This window comes from Ursus arctos, unplaced genomic scaffold (assembly GCF_023065955.2).
Source record: "Ursus arctos isolate Adak ecotype North America unplaced genomic scaffold, UrsArc2.0 scaffold_6, whole genome shotgun sequence".
Lineage (NCBI taxonomy): Eukaryota > Metazoa > Chordata > Mammalia > Carnivora > Ursidae > Ursus > Ursus arctos.
The window spans coordinates 58090306-58117420 of NW_026623078.1; the positions used below are offsets into that span (position 1 = coordinate 58090306).

The 27115-nt window shown below is 35.8% G+C and overlaps 2 long non-coding RNA genes across 2 annotated transcripts; both read right to left on the reverse strand.

Annotated features, from left to right (window-relative positions):
- Positions 1 to 61: 61 nt before the first annotated feature.
- Positions 62 to 17522, reverse strand: LOC130542927 (uncharacterized). Its single transcript, XR_008957845.1, has 3 exons — positions 7770 to 17522; positions 1404 to 4499; positions 62 to 169 (listed from the first exon to the last, which is right to left on the reverse strand). It is a non-coding gene; the product is annotated as an uncharacterized LOC130542927 (long non-coding RNA).
- A 344-nt stretch (positions 17523 to 17866) lies between these two features.
- Positions 17867 to 26855, reverse strand: LOC130542928 (uncharacterized). The gene is made up of 2 exons (XR_008957846.1): positions 26047 to 26855; positions 17867 to 24506 (listed from the first exon to the last, which is right to left on the reverse strand). It is a non-coding gene; the product is annotated as an uncharacterized LOC130542928 (long non-coding RNA).
- Positions 26856 to 27115: the final 260 nt, after the last annotated feature.

The following is a 27115-nucleotide window of genomic DNA, read 5'->3' on the forward strand; positions in this document are numbered from 1 at the left end:
TAATGAAGATCCTTCCCCCCCCCCACCCCCCCCACCCCCGGCCCAGCCTACCTTTGACGCCTTCTCTGCTGGCTCAGTCACGCCACACCATTTGCCACCGCCTCACACGTTCCTGCTACCCAAGGATACGCCACACATCGGCCCACAGCTGCGTCTCCTCACCTCTGCACTGGGAATAATAACAGCATCCATCATATTAAATTTTTTGAGAATTAAATAAAACATAACAACTGATTATAACAGTGTCTAGCAAATAAGTTCTCCATAAATGTTAGTTGCCTTTATTTTGTTTTATCCTAAGGCAGTTCTTCTCTAAAGACAAGGCCTTTGTTCTATTCTCTGTCTGGTGAAAGGCTGCTTCTAGTCTCCGGTCTAGCTCGAATGTCATCCTCTCTGTTCTTCCTAATGTCTGAGAGCTTTGTTCATACCCTTTGTGTGGCGCTTTTCATCATCTATCATAATAATAGCATACATGTCTGCTTCAATTCATACCTTATGGGCTAAACAGAGCGAGGTCTGTAACATATATCATTTTCTATAGTCTAATATAGTTTCTCTGCAATTATTTAGAGAATTTAGTGTAGCGAAAGCAGTACGAAAATCCCCAGAAGATATAGCATGTGTGTATTGTAGCAATCAAAATCCTCTCAGAGCGTGTCTGCTAACGGTTTCCCCACAGTGTCACACTAGAGGAACCTTCTGAGAAATAAGGATCGGCATTAGTGCCAAGAGTCCCCCCAGGGGGATCTGAGTACTTCACACCATTTTGGTTGTCAGGCCTCACTGTTCACAGCTCGTTCCTTCTTGCCAGAATGCTGGGCCAGCTTTTAGTACTTAGTAATATAGATTGCGAGCTAACGCTTGGCTGATGTTTAATTTAAAAGACTGACTGTGCATTAAAAGCCATAGAAGAAAAAAAAAGACTTGAATAAATCATTACAAGAGAAATCTCTTGGCTGATGATCATCTTGGAGTTGAGTTTCCAGTATTAACACGACAACATATTCAATGATCTTCCATGCTTGTGTGAGAAAGAATACATTATTCGGAAATGTAAAACACGATTCCAGGGGTAAAATAGCTGAGGGGGAAAGGTGTGTTGGACTGATATGTCTCCATGGATAATGTGTTATCAGAATCATGCAGAGGTACTTGTTTTAAAACTCGGGTTCCCAAGCTCCACCCAAGGTGGAATTTCTGGCAGCGAGGACCCTAGAATCTGCTTTTCCCCAAAGGATGCCTTGCTCGTTCTTAAGCATATTAAACTTTGGAGAGCCAGTGATTTATAATAGCATTAAGACAATTCGGCTTTAATAAGAAAGTTCAGCAAAGGTAGAGATCTCATGAAAAGTCAAGCTCCACCAAGTCCCCGAATATCTACTGTATGCTGCTCCCTGTCTTACCTGCTCCTTAGGCAGGGGTTCTGTGTCTTTGGTTCTGCCAGGCACCTTGTACGATGTCATGCTTGCAAAGATGTCAGGTCTATAGCCAGGTTCAGACAACTGTGGGGAACTGGAATGTGGCTAGCTAGCCATTGATTCTCTTTCCCTTAGGCTCCATATTGAGTTTCCCAATTCTAATTAGAGCTTCTCTTTTTCTGGGCTTCGGGCCTGATTAAGGATAATGGTCATGGGAAGGAAAAGGGAAAGCAACATCAAGTGTCTTGGGTCTCAAGTAATATGGAACCCAAATAATGAGAATTAAAATCACAATTGTACTTGACCTTTGCACCTGTTCGTTTTGCATTTTTAAATGCCTTTCTCTTGAGTAGATCCAGTTACCTTTTTCAGTCCTTCTTTCCATAATCCTGTAAGTACATGGCATAAAGATAATAATCAAAAACAACACACTCCACTCAGCACATTCCTCTTCCCCCATAGTAAATAAGTCAGCTCAGTATGATTTGAGAGTCATTGTACTTTATGAATGAATCTATATATTAACAGAGATTTACTATAGTCTATAGTGGAAAGAAAGAGCATTTTTTTTAAAGTCCATACCTATGTTTAAGACACACTTCTTTCCTCTTCTTAGGTGTACGACCTTAATAAAACAAGTCACCTCTACTTTCTGAACCATAGTTCTCTTGTCTGTAAAATGAGAGTAAGAATTCCCACTCCAGATTGTTGTCCAAGGATAAAAGAAATAATATTGACAAAGCACTGAGAATATTGTCTAGTACATAGTAGGTATTTAATAATATCTCATTAATTCAATCATCAAATGACAAAGCATCCATGATTTCCTGCAATGCGGTATTAATGGACTGTGTTGTTGTGAGAAATACTAAGAGTAATATAGATCGTGCTTAAGCTACCAGGGTGCTTATCCACAAGATAAAAACTGAAACCCACAAACTATAGCAATATGGTATAAAAGTTATTTAAGTAATACAAACTACATCATAAGGCAGTATGTGATCAATTGTTAGAATAAGGGTTTAACTAAAAAATCCAACAAATAAGAGCAGTGAATAAATAATTCAGAGACCAGAAAATCAATTTGCTAAGATCACCTTGAATGTTACTGAGACATTTGTAGAAGTATATCTTTATTCACTCAACAAATATTTCCTGTGTGTCTGCTACACCAGGCACTGTAGGCTCTGGAAGGCAGTGACAGACAAGACAGAAAGATCCCTGTCACCATGGAGCCTATATTTTAAAGGCAGGGAAAAGACAAAAAAGAGAATGAATTCATGTTCAAAACTAACATAAATCTAGGTAGTAACTAACATAATTCTAGGGTAAGGCATTACAGTGGGACTAGCTGGCAGTTATTTTAGAAATAGAATCAAGGAAGACCTCTCTCCTCAGGGAATGTTTGATCAGAGACCTAAGTGAAGTCAGAAAGTGAACCAAGAAAAGACCAGAGGGAAGGCAAAGCAACAGCAAGTGCATCAGGAATGAACTTGGTATACAAGGTCCTGCAGAAGATCAGTGTGGCTGGAATGAGATGAGCCTGGGGAGCAGCGACAGGAGACACAGTGAGAGAGGAGAGTGAAGGCCAAGTCACAAGACAACCTCTCAGCCATCAAAAGAGGGAATTTGAGGGGCGCCTGGTTAAGCGTCTGCCTTCGGCTCAGGGCGTGATCCCAGCGTTCTGGGATGGAGCCCCGCGTCGGGTTCCTCCACTGGGAGCCTGCTTCTTCCTCTCCCACTCCCCCTGCTTGTGTTCCCTCTCTCTCTGGCTGTCTCTCTCTCTGTCAAATGAATAAATAAAATCTTAAAAAAAAAAAAAGAGGGAATTTGACTCTAAGCTGTGATGTGAACCCATCGCAGGATTTTGAGCAACTGAATGGTATAGTTTAATGATTCCTTTAGAGAGGAGGGAAATGATTTCCTTTACACGATCACGTGTGGAGCACAGACTTATGAGGGAAAGAGAATAAATATGAGACCACTTAGGACACTAATACATGGCTCAAGGAAAGAGGACAGTGACTTATGCTGTTGGAGATGAGAAAGGGAACTAAACACACAATAATTAAAAGAAGAACTTAAAGAGATTATCACAGGGAGAAATGATGAAAAACATGGCAAGCTGATGGACAATATATGAAAAGTAAAGAGGACACAGAGGAAATGAACTAAGGCAGGATGAGAAGTAGGAAGCTCAGAAAGAAATTATTATTTGGGTAATAGGGTATAAAGACCTTGAATCTGGAGCCTGTGCTCTTGAATTTGAATCCCAAGTCTGCCCCTTCCTATCCATGAGGCTTTGGAAAGGTTACTTCCCACCACGAAGCCAGTTTCTTCATCTGTAGAATAGGAATAATGATATCTACACCATAGAGTTGTGAGGGTCAAATGAGAAAACATTTATTTCCTAACATATGGTAGGTTCTCCAAAAATCTTTGTTTGTTCTCTTATACCTCCAAGTGAATTTGTACTTTATTCATCTCCTTTTAATAGCAAGAAACCTCTAAATACCATTATTTAGAAACATGCGTAACTTCTTCATGGACACTTCATTGTAGTGGATCAACAATTTTATTTTTGTTACTTACTCTATTCACTAATAATCCAAGGAGAATTCTAAAAACTGGCTCAGCTTTGGCAAGATGGGAGATTTCCAGGCAAACTGTGTGGTGAGGTCAGATCACCTTGAGGGGAATCTCTGTGCCAAGTCCTATTTACCAGATGGCTCAGTCTTAGGTCCACTGAAATGGTGAACTGTTAGCAAGCACACTGTGGGGGTAATTTTGATTGTCTGGGCCACTGTATAGGGGGAGGCAGGCTTTAAGAAAATCAAAGCATAAACTCTATAGGGCTTTATGGATTAAGGTCACAGCCCCTCAGTGAATACATAATGCCCTAAAGATGATTCCCAGTTGCTCATCCAAAAGGAGAAATGGACCAACAGAAGGGAGGTGGCTTTTATTTATTTCCATTGTGCTGTACTGAGTGAATCCAGGGCTCACTGCAATTTCCTGTTGGGGCCTTCCGTGTCGCACAGCTTCCTATTCACGCAGCATGTAGGAAAATGGAACAGCTTCCTAAAAACGAGAATGAACCCCATTAAGCAGTTGAAGATGAAATGCCGATTCAGAGTCTCTCAGTATGAGACACAGCTCATGGTTTGGTCTTTCATACTGCTGGAAGCACTTTATTAAATACTGAACACACAACCAAACCAAAACAGAATACTGTTGGTGTAATATTGGTGTGAGATGCAAAAAAGAATTTGGGGTGGCACATTGTGGAGAAGGGAAGGTGAAAGCACATATGAAAGCGCTCACAAGTTAGTGATGAAGCAGGCAAGCACTTATAAATCAATCAATTGTTTTTCATCTCCCCCAAAGGCACTAATGCTTAACTGAAAATAGTGGCCATTGAATCATTGACTGAGAAAGGATCACCACAATATGTCTAGTTACCATACTAGACATAATTATAAAAATTTTTATTCTTGTGATGAGGACTCTTCAGATTTCCTCAGCAACTTTCAAATATGCAGTATTTGAATTATTAATTATATATTATAATATATATTAATAATATTAATATTAATTATAGTATTTTATTATTGTACTGTATTATTAATTATAGTCACCATGCTGTACATTACATCCCCATGACATTTATAACTGGAGGTTTGTGACTTTTGATCCTTCAGCCATTTCACCCATCCACCCACCCCTCTCTGGTAACCAGCAATCAGATTTTGTCAGATCTTACCAATGATCATACTTTCTATAGGGTAAGTGATAAACTGAATTATGGCAAGAAGCAAAAAATTAATGGAAAATATAAAAGACTGTTCATATCTTGTTCAAATAGAACTAGACTTTGCTCATCTATCTGCATAGTCAGCAGATATACTGTACAAAAGTAAATTTTGAAAAATTCTACTCGGTCTGTAAACTTATCAAAGAACATGAGAAGGTCTTACCTGTTAAATGTTCTACACGCCTTGTACATAAGACTACTTAAAAAAAGGGGGGGTAAAGTCTGCTTATGTGTAATATCGAGACTTTCATAATGAAAACATTGATCACTTTTCAAAATGCATTAAATGTGTAAATGTATAAAAGCACTTAATGAGATTATTGACTTTATAGAAATGGAAGAAGATTGTGTCCTTAGACACGGGCCTACAAGATAGGTATCACTATTGCCAGCCATAGATCAGATGTCAAAATATTAGCTTGCCATAAAATCATGTTTTCAAAGTGCAGCACAAGGGAGAACGTCGTCTAGGGGCACCCGAGTTGTTCAGTCGGTTAAGCATCCAACTCTTGGTTTAGGCTCAGGTCATGATCTCAGGATCCTGAGATTGAGCCTGGTGTCCTCCTTTCCACTCACGGGGAAACTGCTTCCTCCCTCTCTCTTTCTCTGCCCACCCCCCACCCCGCTCATGCACACACTCTCTCAAAAACAAATAAAAAAATCTTAAAAGAAAAAGGAAGAATGTCCTCGAACTTGCAAATGCTTTGAGGGTGAGAATGGAAAAAAGACTACAGTCAAACAGAAATGTATATTCTGTTCCTTTGAAACTGTTGGATGTTCTTTGGAGAGGCTATAAGGAAACTAGGAAAAGGTGAAGTGGGCACAGGAATTGTTCAGTGTTATAGGTAGGTTGCAACGAAATTCATACAATGAAGAAAAATGACTCATTTTTTTTTTTTGAAATAAGACTGCTTTAGAACTCAGAAAATGGCAACCAAGGTAAACAGGACTTTCTCATTTCCCCTGAGAAATAGAGGTTTCAGTTATGGTGACATGATTAAGAGTGTTTTAAAATGATAGATAATTTAGATATGGACAACCAAATGATTAACTTTCAAATGGTTATCTGATTAATAAGCAGCTGGTCTATCAAAACAAGTCTGTGGATTCAAACTGAATGGAGATTTTCGGAGAGATAGAAACTAATTCTTACAAGTCTAAAACCCTGGAGTTACTAGTGAGTAAAATCCTAAGTATCCAATGCTCAGATTCTTCTGTTGAGAACATTTAGATCATCACGTTGAACTGATATCAGGAATCAATGTGACGTCGGTTTAGTAAGAGCAGAGCTGCAAGTCAAAGTGAATTTTACATTTGACTATATTTACTTTAGCTGCTACATAAAAGAGAAAAAAATGATGCCCTAAAGAAAAACTTGTGGGCAGCTCAGAGAAGTATTATTGGAAAAGGAAACTGAAAGAGTAAAAATACCCTACTGGATCATGAGACAGAAAGAAACATCTCATTGTTATTTTTTATTAGATATAGGTAACATCTGTTTAATTACTACGGATCTTACAATCACACACTAATATAGCCTGAAATTGTTTAATATCTAATAAGATAATAAGAATTAAATCATAGTATCAGAGCAAAGAAATATTATCAAAATACTATTAACTTTTCCTCACCCCTATGGTTTTTCAATTTGTCCTATCATTAATTGTTAATTGCATTGTTAACTAGTTCTATTGCTTTGGTTTAAATAATAGCATTTATATAAAAGAAAAGTAAACAATACAGAATTTAATATAATTTCAAATCAACACACATGTTCATATGTTTATGTTAAAGTAATGACAAATTATTTATTATATACTAAATATGGCTATAAAAAGTTGCTTACTATCTCCCTCCCAGCCAAATGCTGCTCCTGAGCCCACCAGGTGCTCCCAGGAGCACTCTCCAGTCACCCTTCTTCACACAACTCCCCTTCAGCCAGTCTGATTTCTGAGAGCCTGATGATCAACTCGGAAATTGTCCCCTCTTCCATGAACTTACAGACTTGGAGGAAAGAAAAGCATCAAACATGTAATTACACAGAAAGGGTGTGGAAAAGAAGAATGTGGCTATCCAGAGGACTAGAGAAAGTACAACTGCCAAGGAAGGCTCCCCCGAGGAAGCCACAGCTAGTCAGTTCCCTACAGGCTGAAGGGAACACCATTTGCAAGCGCAGGTCTCCAGTGTTGGATGAGTCCAGGATTGCAAACCAGTTGCCTGCAGGACAGATTTAGGCTGCAGGGGTTCTGGGACCATTATACTGTTCTCAAAAAATTCAGAAAATATATACATATATATTTTAATCAGGGGATTTTTACTTAAAAGCCTGATTCCTAGCCTCTTTTGAAAAACAAGAAATTTTGCAACAACGAGCCTAAATCCCACATGACAGTGATCAGCTGGACACGAGTAGCCATTGCCCCCTTTGGATGACATATGACTTTTCCAGTTCACATCCTCCCCCTCACTCCCAACTGCTGCCCTGTATGGAGACTGGGTGATACAGGTCACATCCCTTCATGCATGCTCTTACTTACAGTGGAAACATATTTCTTATCACGATGAGAAAACAGAAGGACTGAGTGTCCATGTATATCTGGTTCACTTCATTTATTGAGGTCGCTTTAAGCATTTGAGTTTGCAATGTCCATCATAAGCCACTGTCAGATAAAACAAAGATCTATTTATATTTAAAAATTAGAGGACATTTTTGCAGGAGAGCTGTAGTTCAGAACCCACATGGCATCTCCTTCTCCTAACTACTGTCTACCTCCTAAAGTATATCTACTAAATTCCTTTCTTGATTTATTTAACCTGGCTGACCTTCAGCCAAAGTAGAGATCTCCAGCTGGAACTCCCTTTGTCCTCGCCTTACCCTGTGTTCCATTCAGCTTATGTCCCTGAAACTAGACTCAGAATCACGCTGCCATCTTCTGGGAAGCGTCTCCTGGTCCAGAGACGCCAGGTGTCTTGAATGTGTGCTTTAGGGTGCCGAGATAATCCAATGAGGAGTAGGAGGAAAATGTTAGTACTTTCATGTATATTTATTTTTATCTTAAGAAATGGAAGAAATGAAGATATGTAAACATTAAACATACAGCTTGACACTGGTATCTTCACTCCTTCCACGTACCAGGCTATTAGGGGTCTAGGTATCCTCTTGCATTTTTTCAGCTTCAATACCTTATGAAATGTTGCAGGTGGTGAAGTATTGCCCAAATTCCAATGACAATTGTAGAGGCAACAATTGTACCATAACTGATGTCTTAGGTGACCAAGTCTAAATATACTATGCTGAGTCTCCAATCTGGGAACCCACTATCACTTTCCTCGGTGTTTTCAATGGCTCTGTCTTTCCCTTTCCCTTAGGAAGATGCCACCACCTTATACTCACTAGTAAACAGGCTCACCTCCCAATCTTGCATTAGTTTAGAAAGATTTTCCCTAGATCTACCAGTCCGGGTGGGAACTACCCTCCTGCCTCTCTGAACACCTCTGATAACATTCCTATTAAAGTCTTTTCCTTCTTAAGAAACTAGTTATCACCTATCCCTTTTGCTTTGTGTTTAGGTACAATTGAGTTGGTATACTAGCTTCACTCTATATTCCTGGTCAAGTTATTGAACCTCACAGAGCCTCGGGTTTCTCATCTCGAAAAATATCATTCTTTCAAGGTTGTTGAGGAATTATGTGAAGTGTCTAACACTTTATATACAACAATAAAAGAATTATTATAGCAATGTACGATTTATCTGCTATGGTGTCCTACTATTCCTCTTATTTAAGCCTTGAACACCTGACTTGTTCTAGAATAATTTCAGACAGACAGAGAGATTGATTTCAACTGAAACCAAATAACACAGAAATACTTCCAAATATCCAGGTCTTAGCTGGCTTACCATTAAAAGATAATAAGGGGCTTGGAATGAACTTTTTCCTTGCTGGCTAGAGTCTAGAGGCATTCCAATACAGTGTTAAACTTATTGATTTTAGCTCCCACCTGCTCAACTTGCATCTTATTTCCTTGACAGCAGGATTAAAAGAAAAAGAGCAATGAGTAATGGAATGTCTGGGGCAGATTTCGGACACGGGAGATAAACTCCAAGTGTCTAAACGTGCACGTATATTAGCCTATATCTCTTTCTGATCTTCCTAGCCGAAGTACATTCCTTTGGTTTATCCTCACTTGATCTCTTCCATTTTCCTACTGAGGACTTACCAGACTCTACTTCAGTCATACCCTTGATAGCAGAATGAATTCCATCATCTCTTTCGGTGGGGTCATTTGTCAAGTGGAATAAGGGCCTCGATTGTGCAGAGGAAGCCCTGAATATCGACAGACAACTCCCCGCTATCAACGCCTCACTTTTGCCTTGCGCCTGATACCCCCATCCAGCTAGCTAGGTGTCAGAGGTAACATTCCTCTTGGAGGTTTCAATCCCCTCCGTTGTGACCTCTTGACTCTGCTTGATGACTTCCATGATTCATTTCGATATATTGAGGAAGGTGAGATTTTTAAGCTTACAGAGGGGAAAAAAGCAACCAATTGGATGCTGTTTAGCACTCAAAAAGAAATGGATTGAGTATCAGTTAATTTGTTTTAATTCCTGCTACTCCACAACTTAAAATATCCTCTGGTTGGGCTGGCTGACTTCCTGACCCCATTCACTCTTACTTTCACTTTTTATGGTGAAATATGTCATCCATAAAAAAGGATGTGTAAGGCATACATGTACTTAAAAAAAAAAAAACTATTGTAAAGCATATACCAAGCTCCCTCTCTGGCACTCTCTCTCTCTCTCTCTCAAACACACACACACCCATTACAAAATGATACAACATTAATATATCAGGGGACCTTCCCTTCCCTTCTCTTCTCTGTATATAACCACTATCCTAACTTTTGTAATAACCATTATTAATAGTTTCATCACTTACATATATTATACCTTAATAAGGTAATTTAGCTTTGCCTGTCTTCAAATTTTATATAAATGAAATAACAGTGGCTTTTATTTTGTGACTTGCTTATTTCATGCTATATTCTGTTTGTGAGATTCACTTACTTTGATAGAGAGGTATAATGAGTTAACTTTCTCTGATGTATAATAATCCATCGTATGACTTTACTATGTTGCAGTTTCTTGTGTCTATTCTACTGCTGGTGGAAATTTGATTTGCTATGCGTACCTTGCTCACTTCTGCCTCTATGTAATTGTCCCAGCATAGGAGACATGTTTTCTCCCCGTGTATTTAATTCTCTCAAAATATGAATATTGTTCTTTCTGATTCTTCCTCACCAGTTCACTGTCCGTTGGGATAGATCATAGATGTTGAGGCCAGACATATTTAGTTACTTAATTACTAATGAATACCCTCATTAATTAAATTTTTTGAGTACTTAGTGGTAGGAACTTAGGCTCAAGACTATGCCATTTAATATTCAGTAGAGCTTACAAATATTTTCTTTTACCAACACTGTTGGACCCATAATAGTGCTCAGTTAGTACATGTTAATCGCTGGTTGACAATAACAACAGCATAATAGTAGTAATAACAGTAGCAGCTAACATTTATTATGTACTTATATGTGTAAGGCACTGTTCTCAGTTTTAGAACTATTAAATTATTTAATCCTCACAGCAATTCTATGAAATAGGTACTACTATGCTAACCCTCATTCTATAGATGAGAAAACTAAGACCAGAGAAATTATGTAATACGCCCAAAGTCATACACTAATGGGTATTAGAATGGAAGGAATAAAAGGAACTTAAAAATAGTTTGTTTAGTTATTCCATGCTGATTTACAAAGGCATAATCATAATAATAACAAAAACAAATAGTAACCGCTATTACTTACTGAGTATCTTCACTGTGCAAAATACTAAATTGAGTCCTCTATATGATCTCATTAATTCTCATAACAATTCATTGTGATAAGTACTGCATTTCCAATTTAAAAGGAAGGAAACTGAGAATCATAAATGTTAAGTAACTTGCCTAAATATCTACTAAGTGGCACGCTGAGATTTGAACCTAAATATGTCTTACCTCAACATTCATGATCTGCCCTAACACCCTGCTGTCCTGCTGTCTCTCTGTACATTTTACCTGGCCTTTGACCTTGATTCTTTTCTGTCTTAAATCCTTTTTTTTTTTTTTTTTTACTGCCTCTCACCATAGGATGTGATGGAAATAAAAACTATAAAATTCAAAATTCAACTTGCCTTGGTGTCCAGGGAAGAGAGATCTTCCCTGGTTGGAGTGACAGTACTGGATACTCCATGGAAATTTTTTATCCATTCTTTTCTGCTCTCTATCTCACCATAAGTAATTGGATATAGCCCACGAAGAGAAAGTGAGTGTGACCACCAGTCCTGCTCAGTAAGATTCTAAAGAATATCAAGACATTCTCTTGTCCCATCAGCCCCTTGGATGATTCAGTTCTTGCTTATATCCTGAGAATGGAAGTTACTGGTTGGATCCCTCTCTCTTCTCTGCTACGTTGATTGCTCTGATTAGTGAAAGCTATACACCATACAGTGCTTTTAAAACCATTGTACAGAAAATACAATTATAATAATAAACCTATATTTTTTATAGTTTGTAACATAGTTTAATTAAATTACAGTTAAAACTTTGTGTTTTTATTAAGACTTATTAGATATATGCAGCTAAATCTTGGCCCCCAAAGTGGCATTTAGTTATCTTTTCGTTTATTTAACTACAAAGCAATTTGTAAACTGAAAGGGTAGATACACCTTTGAGAAACTGCCTTTCTGAATCAGCCAGGAAGAAGTTAAAAAAGTAAGTATGCACAGAAATGATCAGGGGATGGTACAAGTTAAAAAAATCAAGACGTGAATGCATTTTTTTTTCTTTTTACTTAAATTTGCAAGCACTAAAATTCACTCCTTTCAGTGCCCAGTTCTATGAGTTTTGACATATGCACAGAGTTGGCTAATCATCACCACAAACAAGCTACAAAACAGTTCCATCAAACACAAACCTCTTCCCCCGCCGAATCCTTTGGGTTACCTCTGGAGTCAAGTTTTCCCCTACCCTTAGTGCCTGGCTACCACTGATAGTTTTCCCTATAGTTTTACTTTTTCAGAATAGCATATAAATGGAATCAAATGGTACATAGCCTTTAAATCTGGCTTCTCTCACTTAGCATAATGCACTTGAGATTAATGCGGGTTGTTGCATGTGCCCACAATACGTTCTATTGTACTGACGAGTGCCATTTCATCGTACCATAGTTTGCTCATCCATTCCCCTGTTGAGGGACATTTGGATTATTTGCAGGATTTGCTATTAGGAATAAAGCTGCTATAACATTCATATACAGGTTTTTATGTGACATAATTTTTTATATTTCACTTAGTTAAATGCCTGTGACTGGGGTTGCAGGGTTGTAATGTAAGTATGTGTTAAACTTTGTAATAACTGCCAAAATAACTGTTTTCCAAAGTACCAGTTTGCCTTCTCACCAGCAAACTATAAGAGTTGCAGTCGTTCTACACAGTCCTATACACATGGAACGATCAGTCTTTGATTTTAGCCATTCTGATCAATGAGTACTGGTATCATGTTGTAATTTTAATTTGTATGTCCCTAATGATCAATGGTATTGAGCATATTTTCATACGCATATTTACCATCTGTATACCTTCCTAATGAACTGTCTGTTCAAAACTGTGGTCTATTTTTTAACTGGATTGTTTTCTTATTTTTTAGTTTCCATTATGTAGTTTGAATCCAAGATCTTTTTCAGATATAAGATTTTCTCCAACTCTATGGCATCTGTTTTCCTTTTCTTAACAGTGTCATTTATGGAGTAAAAATGTTTTTATGAAGTCCAATTTATCAATATTTTTTTTTTATGGATTGTGATTTTGATGTTGTATCTAAGAATTCTTGCCCTAATTCAAGGTCACAAAGATTTCTCCTACGTTTTCTTGCAAAATTTTTTACAGTGTTACCATTTACATTTATGCCTATGATATATTTTAAGGTAAAATTGGTATAAGGTATAGGCAGGTACATTATTTTTGCATATTGATGTTTAATTGTTACAGCATGATTCTTTGAAAAAAATGTCCTTCCTCGAGTTGTCTTTACACCTTTGTCAAAAATCACTCTACCATATATGTAGGGGCCTATTTCTAGACTCTCTATTTTGTTCCATTCATCTATGTACCTGTCTTTTCATGAATACCACGTCTTTTTTTTTTTTTTTAAGATTTTATTTATTTATTTGACAGAGAAAGAGAGAGACAGCCAGTGAGAGAGGGAACACAAGCAGGGGGAGTGGGAGAGGAAGAAGCAGGCTCCCAGTGGAGCAGGGAGCCCGATGCGGGGTCGATCCCAGGACCCCTGGGATCAGACCCTGAGCCGAAGGCTGACGCTTAACAACTGAGCCACCCAGGCGCCCCTGAATACCACATTGTCTTGATAAAGGTAGCTTTAAAGTAAGTCTTGAAATCAGATAGTCTCAGTTCTCTAACTTTGTTTTTTCTCTTTTTTTTTTTCCTTCCAAAAGTGTTTAGCTCTTCTAACTCCTTTGCTTTTCTATATATATTTTAGAATTGGCTTACCAACATCTACAAAATATTGTGTTAGGATTAAACTGGAAATTGCATTGAATCTATAAATCAATTTAGGAAAAATTAACACCCTAATAATATTGAATTTTTCAACCTATAAACATAGTATATATGTCCATTTATTTAGGTCTTCTTAGACTCCTTTCCAATAATTTGTAGAATTCTGCACACAGATCCTACATATATTTTGCTAGGTTTGTAACTAAATATTTCATTGTTTTTAATGTGATTTTTAAAGTGTACAGATTTATTTTTATTTTTTGTAAAATATGCAGTTTTTAAAACTTCAATTTACAATTGTTCATTATTATATAAAAGTAAAATTGATTTTTGTGCATTAAACTTCTGCAACTTTGATAAACTCATTTAAATAAAGACAATTTACTTCTTCCTTTCCAGTCTGTAAGCATTTTACTTATTTTTCTTATCTTATTGCACTGGAAAAGACTTCCAGAACAGTGTTAAATAGGAATGATGAGAGGAGACATACTTATATGTTGCTAACCTTAGAGGGAAAACATTTGTCTTTTACCATTATGATGTTAGCTGTAGATTTTTGTATATACTCTTTATCAAGTTAAGGAAGTTTTCTCATTCCTAGTTTCCTGTGAATTTTTATCATAAATGATTGTTGAAATTTTTTCAAGTGCTTTTTCTGCATCTGCTAAGATGATTGTATGGTTTTTCTTCTTCAATCTGTTAGTGTCATGAATTATATTGATTGATTATTGCATATTGAACTCGCCTTACATTCCTGGGATAATCTCACTTAGTCATGATATATAATCATTTTATATGTTGCTGCATTTAATCTAATAACATGCTGTTGAGGATTTTTAAGATTGTGTTCATGAGATATATCGGTCTATTGTGTTGTTTTCTTTCTTTCTTTCTTTTTTTTTTTAATGCTTTATAGGCATGAGCTCGTTTTCACCCCTATGAAACTTTTTTTTTTTAAAAAGATTTTATTTATTTATGTGACAGAGAGACAGCCAGCGAGAGAGGGAACACAGCAGGGGAGAGGGAGAGGAAGAAGCAGGCTCGCAGCCGAGGAGCCCGATGTGGGACTCGACCCCGCAACGCCGGGATCACGCCCTGAGCCTAAGGCAGACACTTAACGACTGCGCTACCCAGGCGCCCCTATTGTGTTGTTTTCTTATATGCCTTTGTCCGCTTTTGATATCAGAATAATGCTGCCCTCATTAAATGAGTTAGGAAGTGCTTTTCTCCTCATCTATCATCTGAAGCAGTTTCTGAAGAATTCATATAACTTCCTTCTTAAATGTTTTGTATAATTTGCTAATGGAACCAATTTTCTTTGTTGGAAGGCAATTTAACGTATAAATTCAGTTTCTTTAATAGATATAGGGCTGAAATTCAGGTTATCTATTTCTTTTTGAGTGAGTTTTGGTAATTTGTGCCTTTTGAGAAATTTGTCAGTTTAATCTGTTATAGAATGTATAAACAGAGAGATATTCATAGTATTCTTATCCTTTTAATTTCTTTAGGGTCTGTAGAGATACCCCACCTTTCATTCCTGATATTGGTAATTTGGGTTTTCTCTCTTTCTTTTCTTGGTGTATTTTGCTTAAGATTGGTTAGTTAGAATGATGTGTTCAAACTGGATGCATTTGAAGCATGCATCCCCAAAGATTCTGACATTTATGATTCTAGATGGGTCTTTAAGAAACCTCGATCTATGACATACAACATACTCACTATCAGTAAAACTTAGCAAGTTCAAAGTAAGATTTATATTTGAACAGAGCTCTTGTGATTTTCCTAGCTCTAACCTGTCTCATCATCTCACATCATTTCACTTTGTTAATTTAAAAAATCATCTAATTATTAGAACAAACATTACCTGGAAAACACAATAGCCACTTCAAATGGGTAAATTATAGGTTTTCATCTTCCTCAAACAAACCTTTCTAGATCTCTCTTTATATTTCAAATAGTTATTGACATTTTCAGAGTAATATATTAAATAGCTTAATTATTAATTTTTCTTAATCAAAAGAAGTTACTATGGTTCATGTGATCCGGAATTTAAAATAAAATTATTTCAGGAGATAACAAATATTTTCCAGATGTCCTTTAAAATTTATGATTGATTTATATACTCATGTTGACTTAAGAAAAAAAACAGGGCTTAGGAAATGATTCAAACATCTAGGCTATTAAAATTCAGATGCTAAGATAAATGAGTTGAAAATGCACAATGCTCATCTTCTTTCTGGAGGCCCCCAAATTTATGACTAAGTAATTTCTATAAGTCTAGGCCCAATTACTGCTGTTTGCATAACGTTTAAAGCAATCCTGCCACTTTACTGTATTCAAATGGATTAATGTGTCTTTTAAACTATGGCTGTTATTATCAAAATCTGGCTTAATCAAATAAAGATGGTGGAATAAAAGAGATTCTAAGAAATATTTATTAATTTTCCACTTTTTATTTTAATATTTTTCACAAACAGAAATTTACCTCAAAGTCCTCTAAAATCAGATTAATTTTTCTATCCTGTTATCCCATTTCAAATATTTTCAAAGCATCTACATGCTGCCCTGTAAAACCACTTCTCTAATACACTAAATAAAATTAAGGCAATCATATATTCCAGCTCAGATAATAAATTATAATGTCACTCACCTTATCTAAAATGAGTTTGAGTCAAAGCTATCAATATAAAATTAAATATTCATCAGAGCAAGTACTAACTTACCAACACTAAATGCAAAGCAATTTAAAGATAAAAAGAATTAATGCCTTCTGCTTTTAATGAAATGACACATCAAAAGTTGGTGTATATAAGCACTATCAAATGACAAGATGGGGTTTTTTAAAGTACTATTACTTATATGTTTAAAGAATATAACTGAAAAAAAGAAAGTTGAGCATAAGCTAGACACCACAGCATAAGAACCAAAAGATGTCTGTTTTGGTCCCTACTCAATTCTTGGCACCTAGCACAGCACCCAGAATAACTCTTGTCTGCTGACTGTAAGTCTAGTGGTTAAGTACATGGGTTTGGAGGTCAGACAGATATAGGTTGAAATCCTACCTTATCTGGATAGATATATACTAAAAGTTTCATTAAAGAGAGTATTATCCAGTTTATTTTTCTTTCTAAGTCTTGAGACATGAATTTGAAAGACCCTAATTCTAAAAATCAAATATGTTCTCAAAAGTTAGGATTACCACATGAAAACCCCTAAAAAGTTATGCTTTAGGCTTTAACAACAACTCATAAAGAGGAGTTTCAGTATTTGTGGCATGTTATATAAGCTATTATCTGTGCAGAATGTTCACTTTAAGGGGGATGATACTTCGGGATATATAAGCTCTCATATATTTGTTTAAATTCAGTCTCAGACACTGATGGGAGAATAAATTTAATAAAAAGTGGAATTATATATCAAAAGCCTTATTATAACTGTTTGTGTACTTTGGCTCATTAATTCCACTTCTGAGAATCTACCCTAAATCAAAATATAGAGAAGCTCATTGAAACATTACTTGAGGGGTGCCTGGGTGGCACAGCGGTTAAGCATCTGCCTTCGGCTCAGGGCGTGATCCCGGCGATCTGGGATCAAGCCCCACATCAGGCTCTTCTGCTGTGAACGTGCTTCTTCCTCTCCCACTCCCCCTGCTTGTGTTCCCTCTCTCGCTGGCTGTCTCTATCTCTGTCGAATAAAAAAAAAAAAAAATCTTTAAAAAGAAACATTACTTGAAACAATTACAACAAAAGAAACAACCTAATACCCAACAATAGAAAAATAGAACCAACATCAATTATGAAAAGATTTTTGACAAAGAAAACTGTTTTGTTACATTGCAAAATCAGAGGTGTATAATAAAAATTATGTATGTAGTATGCATTCAACTACATAAAAATATACACAGAACTAGCACTAAAACTATCTCAATTTAAAGATAAAGACTGTCAGATCAGGCTAAAATCAAAGACAAATACTTCAGAGAAGAAGAGCAACTAAAAAATAACAGACTGACTCAAAAGTTAAAGATACCTTAGAATGTATTAGGTAAACACAGATAAAACAGGTGTCAAACATTAATTTCATAAAAAGGACAATTCAAGGAACAAAGCATTAAGTGGAATAAAACATACAAAAACATGTGTACAATAATACATTATAAAAACCTATAACAACTGTATACGAATCTGTGTATCAAATTGCACAGCACTAAAATATAAAGTCATTAGAATACATGTGAAATATTTAGAAATACACTTTACATAGAAAATTTCAACATGCTACTATAAATTCTGTCATATCAGAAAAAAATAAGAACACAGAGATTTGAATAATTAATAATTAAATTAATGATGCACTCTGCGAACACTTCATATAATTTGAAAAGCACCTAAGTAAAATTAATATACTGACCTCCACTAAGCCAAAAAGAAAATATAACTAAGTTCTACAAAAATAAATTATAAAAGGCTAATCTTTAAACTGCAAAGCAATAAATTTATAAAATAATGGAAATTTAAACAAAAACACTTCAACTCCTTCAAAATTAATAGTGTTTCTCCTATTTGGATCACAGTCTGTGGAATATAGTCAGAGTTGTCCAAAGGGACAATTTCATAAGCTTTACTATTTAAAAACAGACAAACAAACAAACAAACAATGAATAGAGGTAAATGAACATTTAATTCAAGAAGCTATAAAAATAAATACCTATTAAATTTTGGACTTTCCCAGTGCTAGACTCTGTTCTCATTCTGTTGCAAGGCAATTTCATCCATTCTTAAAGTTTCAATTTGTCATTTATATGGCATCAAAATAAAATTTAAAAAGCCCAGAAGAAGAGAAATTAACCATCAAAAAGAAAGACAAATGGAAGAGTAAAAGAAAACTTTAGAAAGAAAAAAAAAATTATAAACAACTTGGTCAGGGGAAAAAGAGAAAGGTAAGAAAAGTTACTATAGTGATGAAACAATTAACATATGCTACTAAAGGAGATAAAAGAAAATAAGAAGATATCTTAAATCCAAAACAGAATGGATAGAATAAAAATATCAAACAATACTTTAAAAGACAGTCAACACATCCGGTTTCTGCTCTGACACGCAAAGAGCTTGGAAATCATGTCGCCTACCTTCATAAGAAGAAAAAAATCTCAACAAATGTGGCTGCCATGCCATGAGGATACTCAAACAGCCCTGTGGAGTAACCCATGTAAAGAAGAACTAAGGTCCCTCGCCTATAGCCAGTACCAGTTTGCCACCTTGGAAATGTATCCTCCAGCACCTCTCAAGTTTTCAGATAACTACAGTCCCAGCCAACATAAAACTTTAATCTCACGAATGACCTGGAATAAGAACTAACTAAGCTCATTCTGAATGTGACCTACAGAGACTATGAGAGATAAATGATTTTTGCTGTTTCAAGCCACAAAGTTTTGTGCTGATTTATTATGCAGCATTAGGGTATTAATGGCTCATGTGACAGAAACATAGGAACATTTAGAGAAAAAAAATCACATGAAGTATAGAGAAAAACAGAGATATTGGCAGAGAATTTTTCCAAACTGATGAATGTTATCTTCCATTATCTTCTACTGGCTCAAATAGTTCCATGAATTTTAAGTAAGATTAAAAGAAAAAAATCATACCTAGACATCATAATAACACTACAGAACATCAAAGATAAAGAGATCTCCAGCGAAGCCTAACAGAAAAAGAAAAATGTTCTTCAAAGGATCAAAACCTAGACTGACAGTAGACTTTTTCATAGCATCTGTGGGTCCCAAAAGTCAATGAAATGATGTGTTCAACTTTGCTAAGAGAAGGGAACTATCAGAATTCTTTTTTTTTTTTTAAAGATTTTATTTATTTATTTATTTGACAGAGAGAGACAGCCAGCGAGAGAGGGAACACAAGCAGGGGGAGTGGGAGAGGAAGAAGCAGGCTCTTAGTGGAGGAGCCTGGTGTGGGGCTCGAACCCAGAACGCTGGGATCACGCCCTGAGCCGAAGGCAGATACTTAACCACTGCGCTACCCAGGCGCCCCTAACTATCAGAATTCTATACCCAAAAGACTATAATAAAAAAGTCAGTAAAAATGGAGATAAAATAAAAACATCACCAGGGAAGAAAAAACAGTGAGTTTGCTACCAATAAAATATTACTAATTGGCACAAAAATAAGCACATAAAATAGAGAGCCCAGAAATAAACCCACACTTATATGATCAATTAATCTATGACAAAGGAGACAAGACTATGTAATGGGGAAAAGATAGTCTCTTCAACAAATGGTACTGGGAAAACTGGACAGCTACATGCAAAAGAATGAAACAGGGCCGCTTTCTTACACCATACACAAAAATAAACTCAACATGGAGTAAACCCTTAAATGTGAGAGCTGAAACTATAAAACTCCTAGAAGAAAACATAGGCAGTAATTCTTTGACAATGGCCATCACAATAGTTTATATATATATATATATATATACACACACACACACATTACATATATACATATGTATATGTATATATATAAACTGTGTATATAAGTATATAGGGTGGGTGGGTGTTTGTGTGATGGAATATTATTCAGCCATTAAAAAGAATGAAATCTTGCCATTTGCAACAACATGGATAGACTTGGAGGGTACGATGAAAAGTGAAATAAGTCAGTCAGAGAAAGACAAATACCATATGATTTCACTTATATTTGGAATTGAAGAAACAAAACATATGAACAAAGAAAAAAAAGAGACAAACCAAAAAAACAGACTCTTAAATACAGAGAACTGGTGGTTGCCAGAGGGAAGGTGGGCAGGAGGATGGGCAAAATAGGCGAAGGGGAGTAAGTGTACAGTTATCATGATGGAGAATGAGAAATGTATAGTATTGTTAAATCATTATATTGTACCCCTGAAACTAATGTAATACTGTATGTTAATTATAATTCACTAGAAAAAATATTACTAAAGAAATTCCAAAATATGTGCATTAGTCACATGGGATAGGAACTGTGGTGGAAAGTTTAAAGTACAAGAAGTAAAGGGTTCTATGGATGAATTCAATCAAATCTTGATGGTATAAAATAACAAAACTAATGTCTTTCTGGACTGAAATAAAAGGAAGAATAAGTTAGAATTAAGATGCATGACAATAATAGGACACAAATGGGAAGCAGGTGACTGGACTCAACTGTGCTATAGTTTGTGTATTGTTCAGGAGGGGAGTAAAGATTTTTTATTAAACTTAGATCTTGATAACATAAGATTCATATTACAATTTCTATGAAAATCCTTGGAATAATACCTCTTTTATTATTTGATAGATATGGCATCTACTAATAAGATTAATGCAAAATAACAGACAAATATCACTTAGGAGAAAAGACAAGAGAGAAAGAAACAGAAAAAATAGCATAATAAGGAAACGCAAAATAAATGTTAGAAAAATATCCAAATATGTGTGTGGTAATTTAAAACATATATATTTATATGAACAGATATTTACATATAAAACATACATTTATATATCATATATACTTACACATATATGGTAATTATATCTATATATAGTAATTAAAATAAATTTAAATGGACCAAATACACCCACTAAAAGAAAAGATCATCAGAATACATTTACAAAAAGAAAAATCTAAACCTACATCTAAAACAAGACGATAAAAAGTTTAAAAGGAAAAAGTTGAAAACAATACTAGGAAATAACGGCCTAAAGAAAACCGTGGTCATTATATTACTGTATTAATATCAGACACAATAGCTTTTGTAATAAAAAACATTATTAAAATAAAGAGGTTCACTACATTCTCATTAATGGAAAGTTAACAGTTCTAGACTTCTATGCTCCTAATACTATGGCCTCAAAACATACAAAGCAACAAGTAATGGCCTCAAGGAGAGAGAGGAAAATCTTCCATAACAGCAGAAGATTTTAACACAACTATCTCAGTAACTGGAAGATTTAGTAGAAAAAAACTTAAGGATATAGGCAATTTGAATAACACAATTAATAAGATTCATCTCATGCTCATCTAGAAAATGCACCCAGCAACTTCAGAAGGCACTGTTTTATCAGGCATACATGAAGCATTTACCAAAGGTGACCACATACATAAAACAATTCTCAACCAAGTTGAGAGGACTGTACTCACAGACCTTCTTCTCTGACTACAATGTGAGTAAGTCAGAAATCAATACTAGGGTGATAAGAGAATAAAGACCTCAGAAACAAATACCTTTCTACGGTTGTTCGCTATGTGATAGGGTGTTTCTGCAGAGCATCCATACCTCACATCATACACAAAGGCCATCCCAGATGGATTTCACAGCAACATGTGAAAAGCAATACTATAAATTTTTTAGAAAACAGTATAGAAGAATATTTTTATGACCTCATGGCACAAAAAGATTTCTTGAACAAAACACAGAAAGCACAAATAAGAGGAATAGATTAATTAATATGAAGGCTAAAATGAAGAACTTGTGTTTATCAAAAGACTCCATACTGAAAGTGAAAGGTAGATATCCTCAAAATACATAACCAACAAAGGATAATATATCAATAATATATAAGGAACATTGTACTTCAATTTTAAAAAGAACCTAATAGTAAAATGGAGGGGGAAAATGAATTTCACAGGAGCAGAAATGAAAAATACACGTACAGCAAAAGATGTCAATCTAATTGATAAATCAGGGAAATGCAAACTAAAATCACAGTGAGATAGTATTGATACTCACTAGAGTGGCACGAATTTAAATGTCTGACAATACCAAGTGCTAATGAGAATGCAAAACAAAAGGAACTCTCATCCACTGCTGATAGAATTAAAAATTAATACAATCACTTAGGGAAAATTTCGGTATTATTTACTAAAAAAGAAGATACACAAAGACATAAGCTCACCAGATGCCCTATATAAGGTTCACCAGAAGACATGTGTAAAAATATTTATAGTGACATTGTAGTAATAAAAAACCTGAAAATAATTTAAATATCCATCAGTGGTGAGATCAATTAAGTTGTGGGATATTTACAAAAGGGATCACAACAGAGAGTGAAATGAGTTAGGCAAAGTTATGTGCACCAACGTGGACATAATCTCAAAAATACAGTGTCAAGAAAAAAAGCAGCCATAGAAAAATGCATACAATATGATTCATTCATATGAATTTCACCGAAGGGAACAACCTAACAGTGTTTTCTTCAGTGGTGCACATGTTGGTGCAAGAACATTAAAGAAATGCAAGGGGATGGGGTCAACATAAATGTCTGAACAAGGAGAGGTACAGATAGTAGGAACATGGGAAGCATCTGGTCTATTTCTCGGCCTGGGTGATGAGTACATAGAAATTTGTTTTATTATTCTTTTAAATCTGCACACTTGCAATTTTTTATCCTTTTTCTTGTTTAGATATGTGCTATATTTTACAAACACATACCCCAAAATCATTCTTTCTTTTCTTCCTTCCTTCCTACCCTCCCTCCTTCCTTCCTTAACTTTTCTTACTTTCATTTTCTTTCTAAAAAACAAAAACCCTGAATAAACCAATGTATCCATGAGTGCTGTTACATGCAAACAAAAAAATGTCCTCCAAAGACCTCAAGCAAAAATTAATTCATCAATTATATTATGTGGTCACTGAATTTCTTAGACGAGCAACTATCCCAACTTGGAGACTATGCAGACAGAAATGATGCCCATGTTATTCCGCTAGACGGTCCCTGCAGAGCTGCTACTTCAGCAGCCACGGCAGGGAAGAGACCGTAGCTGGTCACACTGGGCAGTGGACATTGTCACAATATTCTGTCTCTGGGAGTTGCACAGTTCTGTTCCCAGGAGCACTGGAATGGATTTCTGCAACAGCTGCTTCTTTGTGCTGGTAGTTTCAAAGTGAGGGGAAATAGTGAACCTAAGTCATATGCTGGAGACGTTGAACACAGCAAAACTCTGCAAGGAATAATTCTCATCACATTTTATGTGAATGTCATCTTCCAAATTCGTGCAGCACAACCGTAGGAGTCTGCAGAAGCCCTGGTCCCTGTTTGCAAGTGAATTTCTGGATTCTAACTTTTAAAGGTGTGAACTCTGGAAGTGCTGAATTCTCCAAATACAAGAAAGGTGTTAGAAATTGTCAGGCGGCTGCTAAGGACTGAACTGTGTTCCCCACAAAATTCGTATGTTGAAGTCATAACCCCCAGTACTTCAGAATGTGACTGTATTAAGAGATACAGCCTTTAAAAAGGTAATCATGAGCACTGGGTATTATACTGAGCTGATGGACCATTGAACATTATATCAAAAACCAATGATGTACTACACCTTGGCTAATTGAATTTAAATAAAAATAAAAAATAAAATAAATAAGGAGGTGATCAAGTTGAAATAAAGCCCTTAGGGTAGGCCCTAATCCAATGTGACCTGTGTCCTTATAAGAAGAAGAAATTTGGACACACAAGGAGACACCAGGGATGCATACCCGTGGAGGAAAGACCATGTGAAGACAGCCACTGCAAGCCCGGGAGAGAAGCCTCCAAAGAAACTAAGTCTGCCCGTATCTTGATTCCAGCCTCCAGAATGGTGAGAAAATAAATTTCTGTTGTTTACACCACCCATCTTCGGTATTTTGTTATGGCAGCCTTAGCAAACTAATACAGAGGCCAAAAAGAAGGACAAGTGTTCACTGAGACGTCTCCCAAGAGAAAAAAAGGAAATAAAAATTATTTTCAAGTCAAAATAGTGATTAGCTTTGGAGGGGTTTTCACTGGGATGCTGGAATATTTATATCTTAATTTGTGTAGTGGATACAGAGATGTGAATGGGTGTGTCTGTATATGCATAAGATTTCACTGGGCTATACGCTCTAGGTTTGTGTACTTCACCATATGTACAATTTACTGCAAATAAATGTTAATTTTTTAAAAAACTACCACAAAAATGTTTGGCACCAGTTTTACTGCTAAGGTCTTGCATAGTTTTTAAAACTAGATATTTCTCAGACTATACAAACTGAGAAATTTGTAGGTAAATTTGTCACAGATTTTGTGACAGAATTTGTAAGTAAAGCTATGGAATTAATTTTATGAAATTAGCATAACTATGAAACTGAGGCCAAATAAAAAACTGGACCAATTTTACTTAGAAATGAAGATTTTTAAAATAATAAATTACTAGCAATACATTTCCTCAGTACATTAAAAAGTAAATCTTTCACCAGGACAATGCAGAATCTATTCCAGGATTGCAGAGAGTTCCCTTTTGAGAATTTATTAATGTATTCTACCACATGTCAGTAGATGTCAAATGGCATTCCACACAGATTCCTGATTTTAGAAATGAACTGGCAAAAATAGAAGTAGATGTTCAAGATTAAAAATGTATAGGGTAAAATAAGAAACTGAAAGGACACCCACAATCATTACTATTGGTTAACATTGCATCAATTGGGGATTCCAGAACGATCAGAGAGCAAACGAGAATTGAGTTAGCAAGGAGTCAATTCTATTGTTTGTAGATAATACAACTAGAAAACTAGTGAAAATCAACTTTACAAAGTTCTAAAATTAGTAGGTTTTCAGCAAAGCAGCAGCAAAGAAGATAAATATGCTAAAATAGCTTTCTTTTCAATCAGCTAAAAAAAATAATTGAAAAGAATGATTCCATTTGCTCTAGAAACAAGAAACATAAAATAATTCTAATAGGAATTAGACAAAATTAGACAAAAAATTTTGTCACATGACAAAATTATAGCACTTGGTATAGAAACATACCATGATCCCGAATGGACAGGCTAATTTTGAAAAGGTACTATTTCTCCCCAAGTTAACTTAAACTAGAAAAAAATATTGGCACATGGTAGTTTTCTAATGTGACAACTTTCCTTTCTATTTCTCAGAGGAGTAGACAAGAGATATTCTTGTGGGAGACTTGGAGAGTAGAAGTGAAGCAGCACCCATTTCTGACTTGTATAGGTTCACTGACCCACAGTTTTGTCTCTCGGTGTGATGTAGCGGCTGGCTGGGCAGGCAGCGCTCAGCCTTCCCCTGTCCTCCTTCAGCTGCTCTGACTCCCAGGACAGATGTGCATTTGACCCCATGACTGAAGGCAGTCACCCACACCACACCACCAAGGACAGGGGCAATTTGAACAGGTACTGGTATCGCTCTGTGCCCAAGGGGCTCAACTCACGATTGTGGCTGCACCTTGTCCTTGCTCTTCCCATTGTACCCCCATCTTGTCTTCCCACATGCTTGTCCTCTGGGCTTCAAGCTCCAGGATCAGATGCAAAGACAGAAGCCTTGCAGACACTGCTTACCAGCTCCTATAATTGCAGAACATTGTATCTGTATGTGTGTACCTCCTAGTGTTTTTGTTTCACAAAAACTGAGAAGTATGATTACATATGAATTAAAACTTCTGAATGTTAAAAATACATAAATACATTTAAAGGCAAAACAAAAAACATGATAAAGTTTTAATGTGTTTAATACATAAAAAGCTCCCTACGAACAAATTCTTAAAATACTAACTATACAGCTGGAAAAGGGGAGAAAATAGATATAGGTATGTTAAAGAAATATGTAATTGGCCATTAGACATATAAAATCAATATGGAATATCAATTGTATTTAAAGAAATACATGTTAAAATAAAAATTGCCATCATAATTTACCATCTAAATTCACTAAACTATTAAAATGAAAGTCTAATCTCACTGATAATGAGAAAATAAATTGATATAAGGTTTTCAGAGATGAGTTTGGACAGATCTATCAAGAGCCTTGGGGGAATTATTAATTCCACTTCTAAAAATCTCACTTAAGAACACAACTAGCGGGGCGCCTGGGTGGCACAGCAGTTAAGTGTCTGCCTTCGGCTCAGGGCGTGATCCTGGAGTTCTGGGATCGAGCCCCACATCAGGCTCTTCCACTATGAGCCTGCTTCTTCCTCTCCCACTCCCCCTGCTTGTGTTCCCTCTCTCACTGGCTGTCTCTATCTCTGTCGAATAAATAAATAAAATCTTAAAAAAAAAAAAAAAAGAAACTAGACTCCTTTAAAAAAGAAAACACAACTAGCATTTGAATAACTAATGATACACAGATGTTCACTGCAGTGTTATGCTAACAAACCATTGCATACAAAATGATTAGGAAATAATAGGAAATTGGTTAAATACATCATGGTACATTTATAAGATGGAATCATAAATCTCCATTAAATACTATGTACTTGAAATATTAAAAATACAATGTCCATA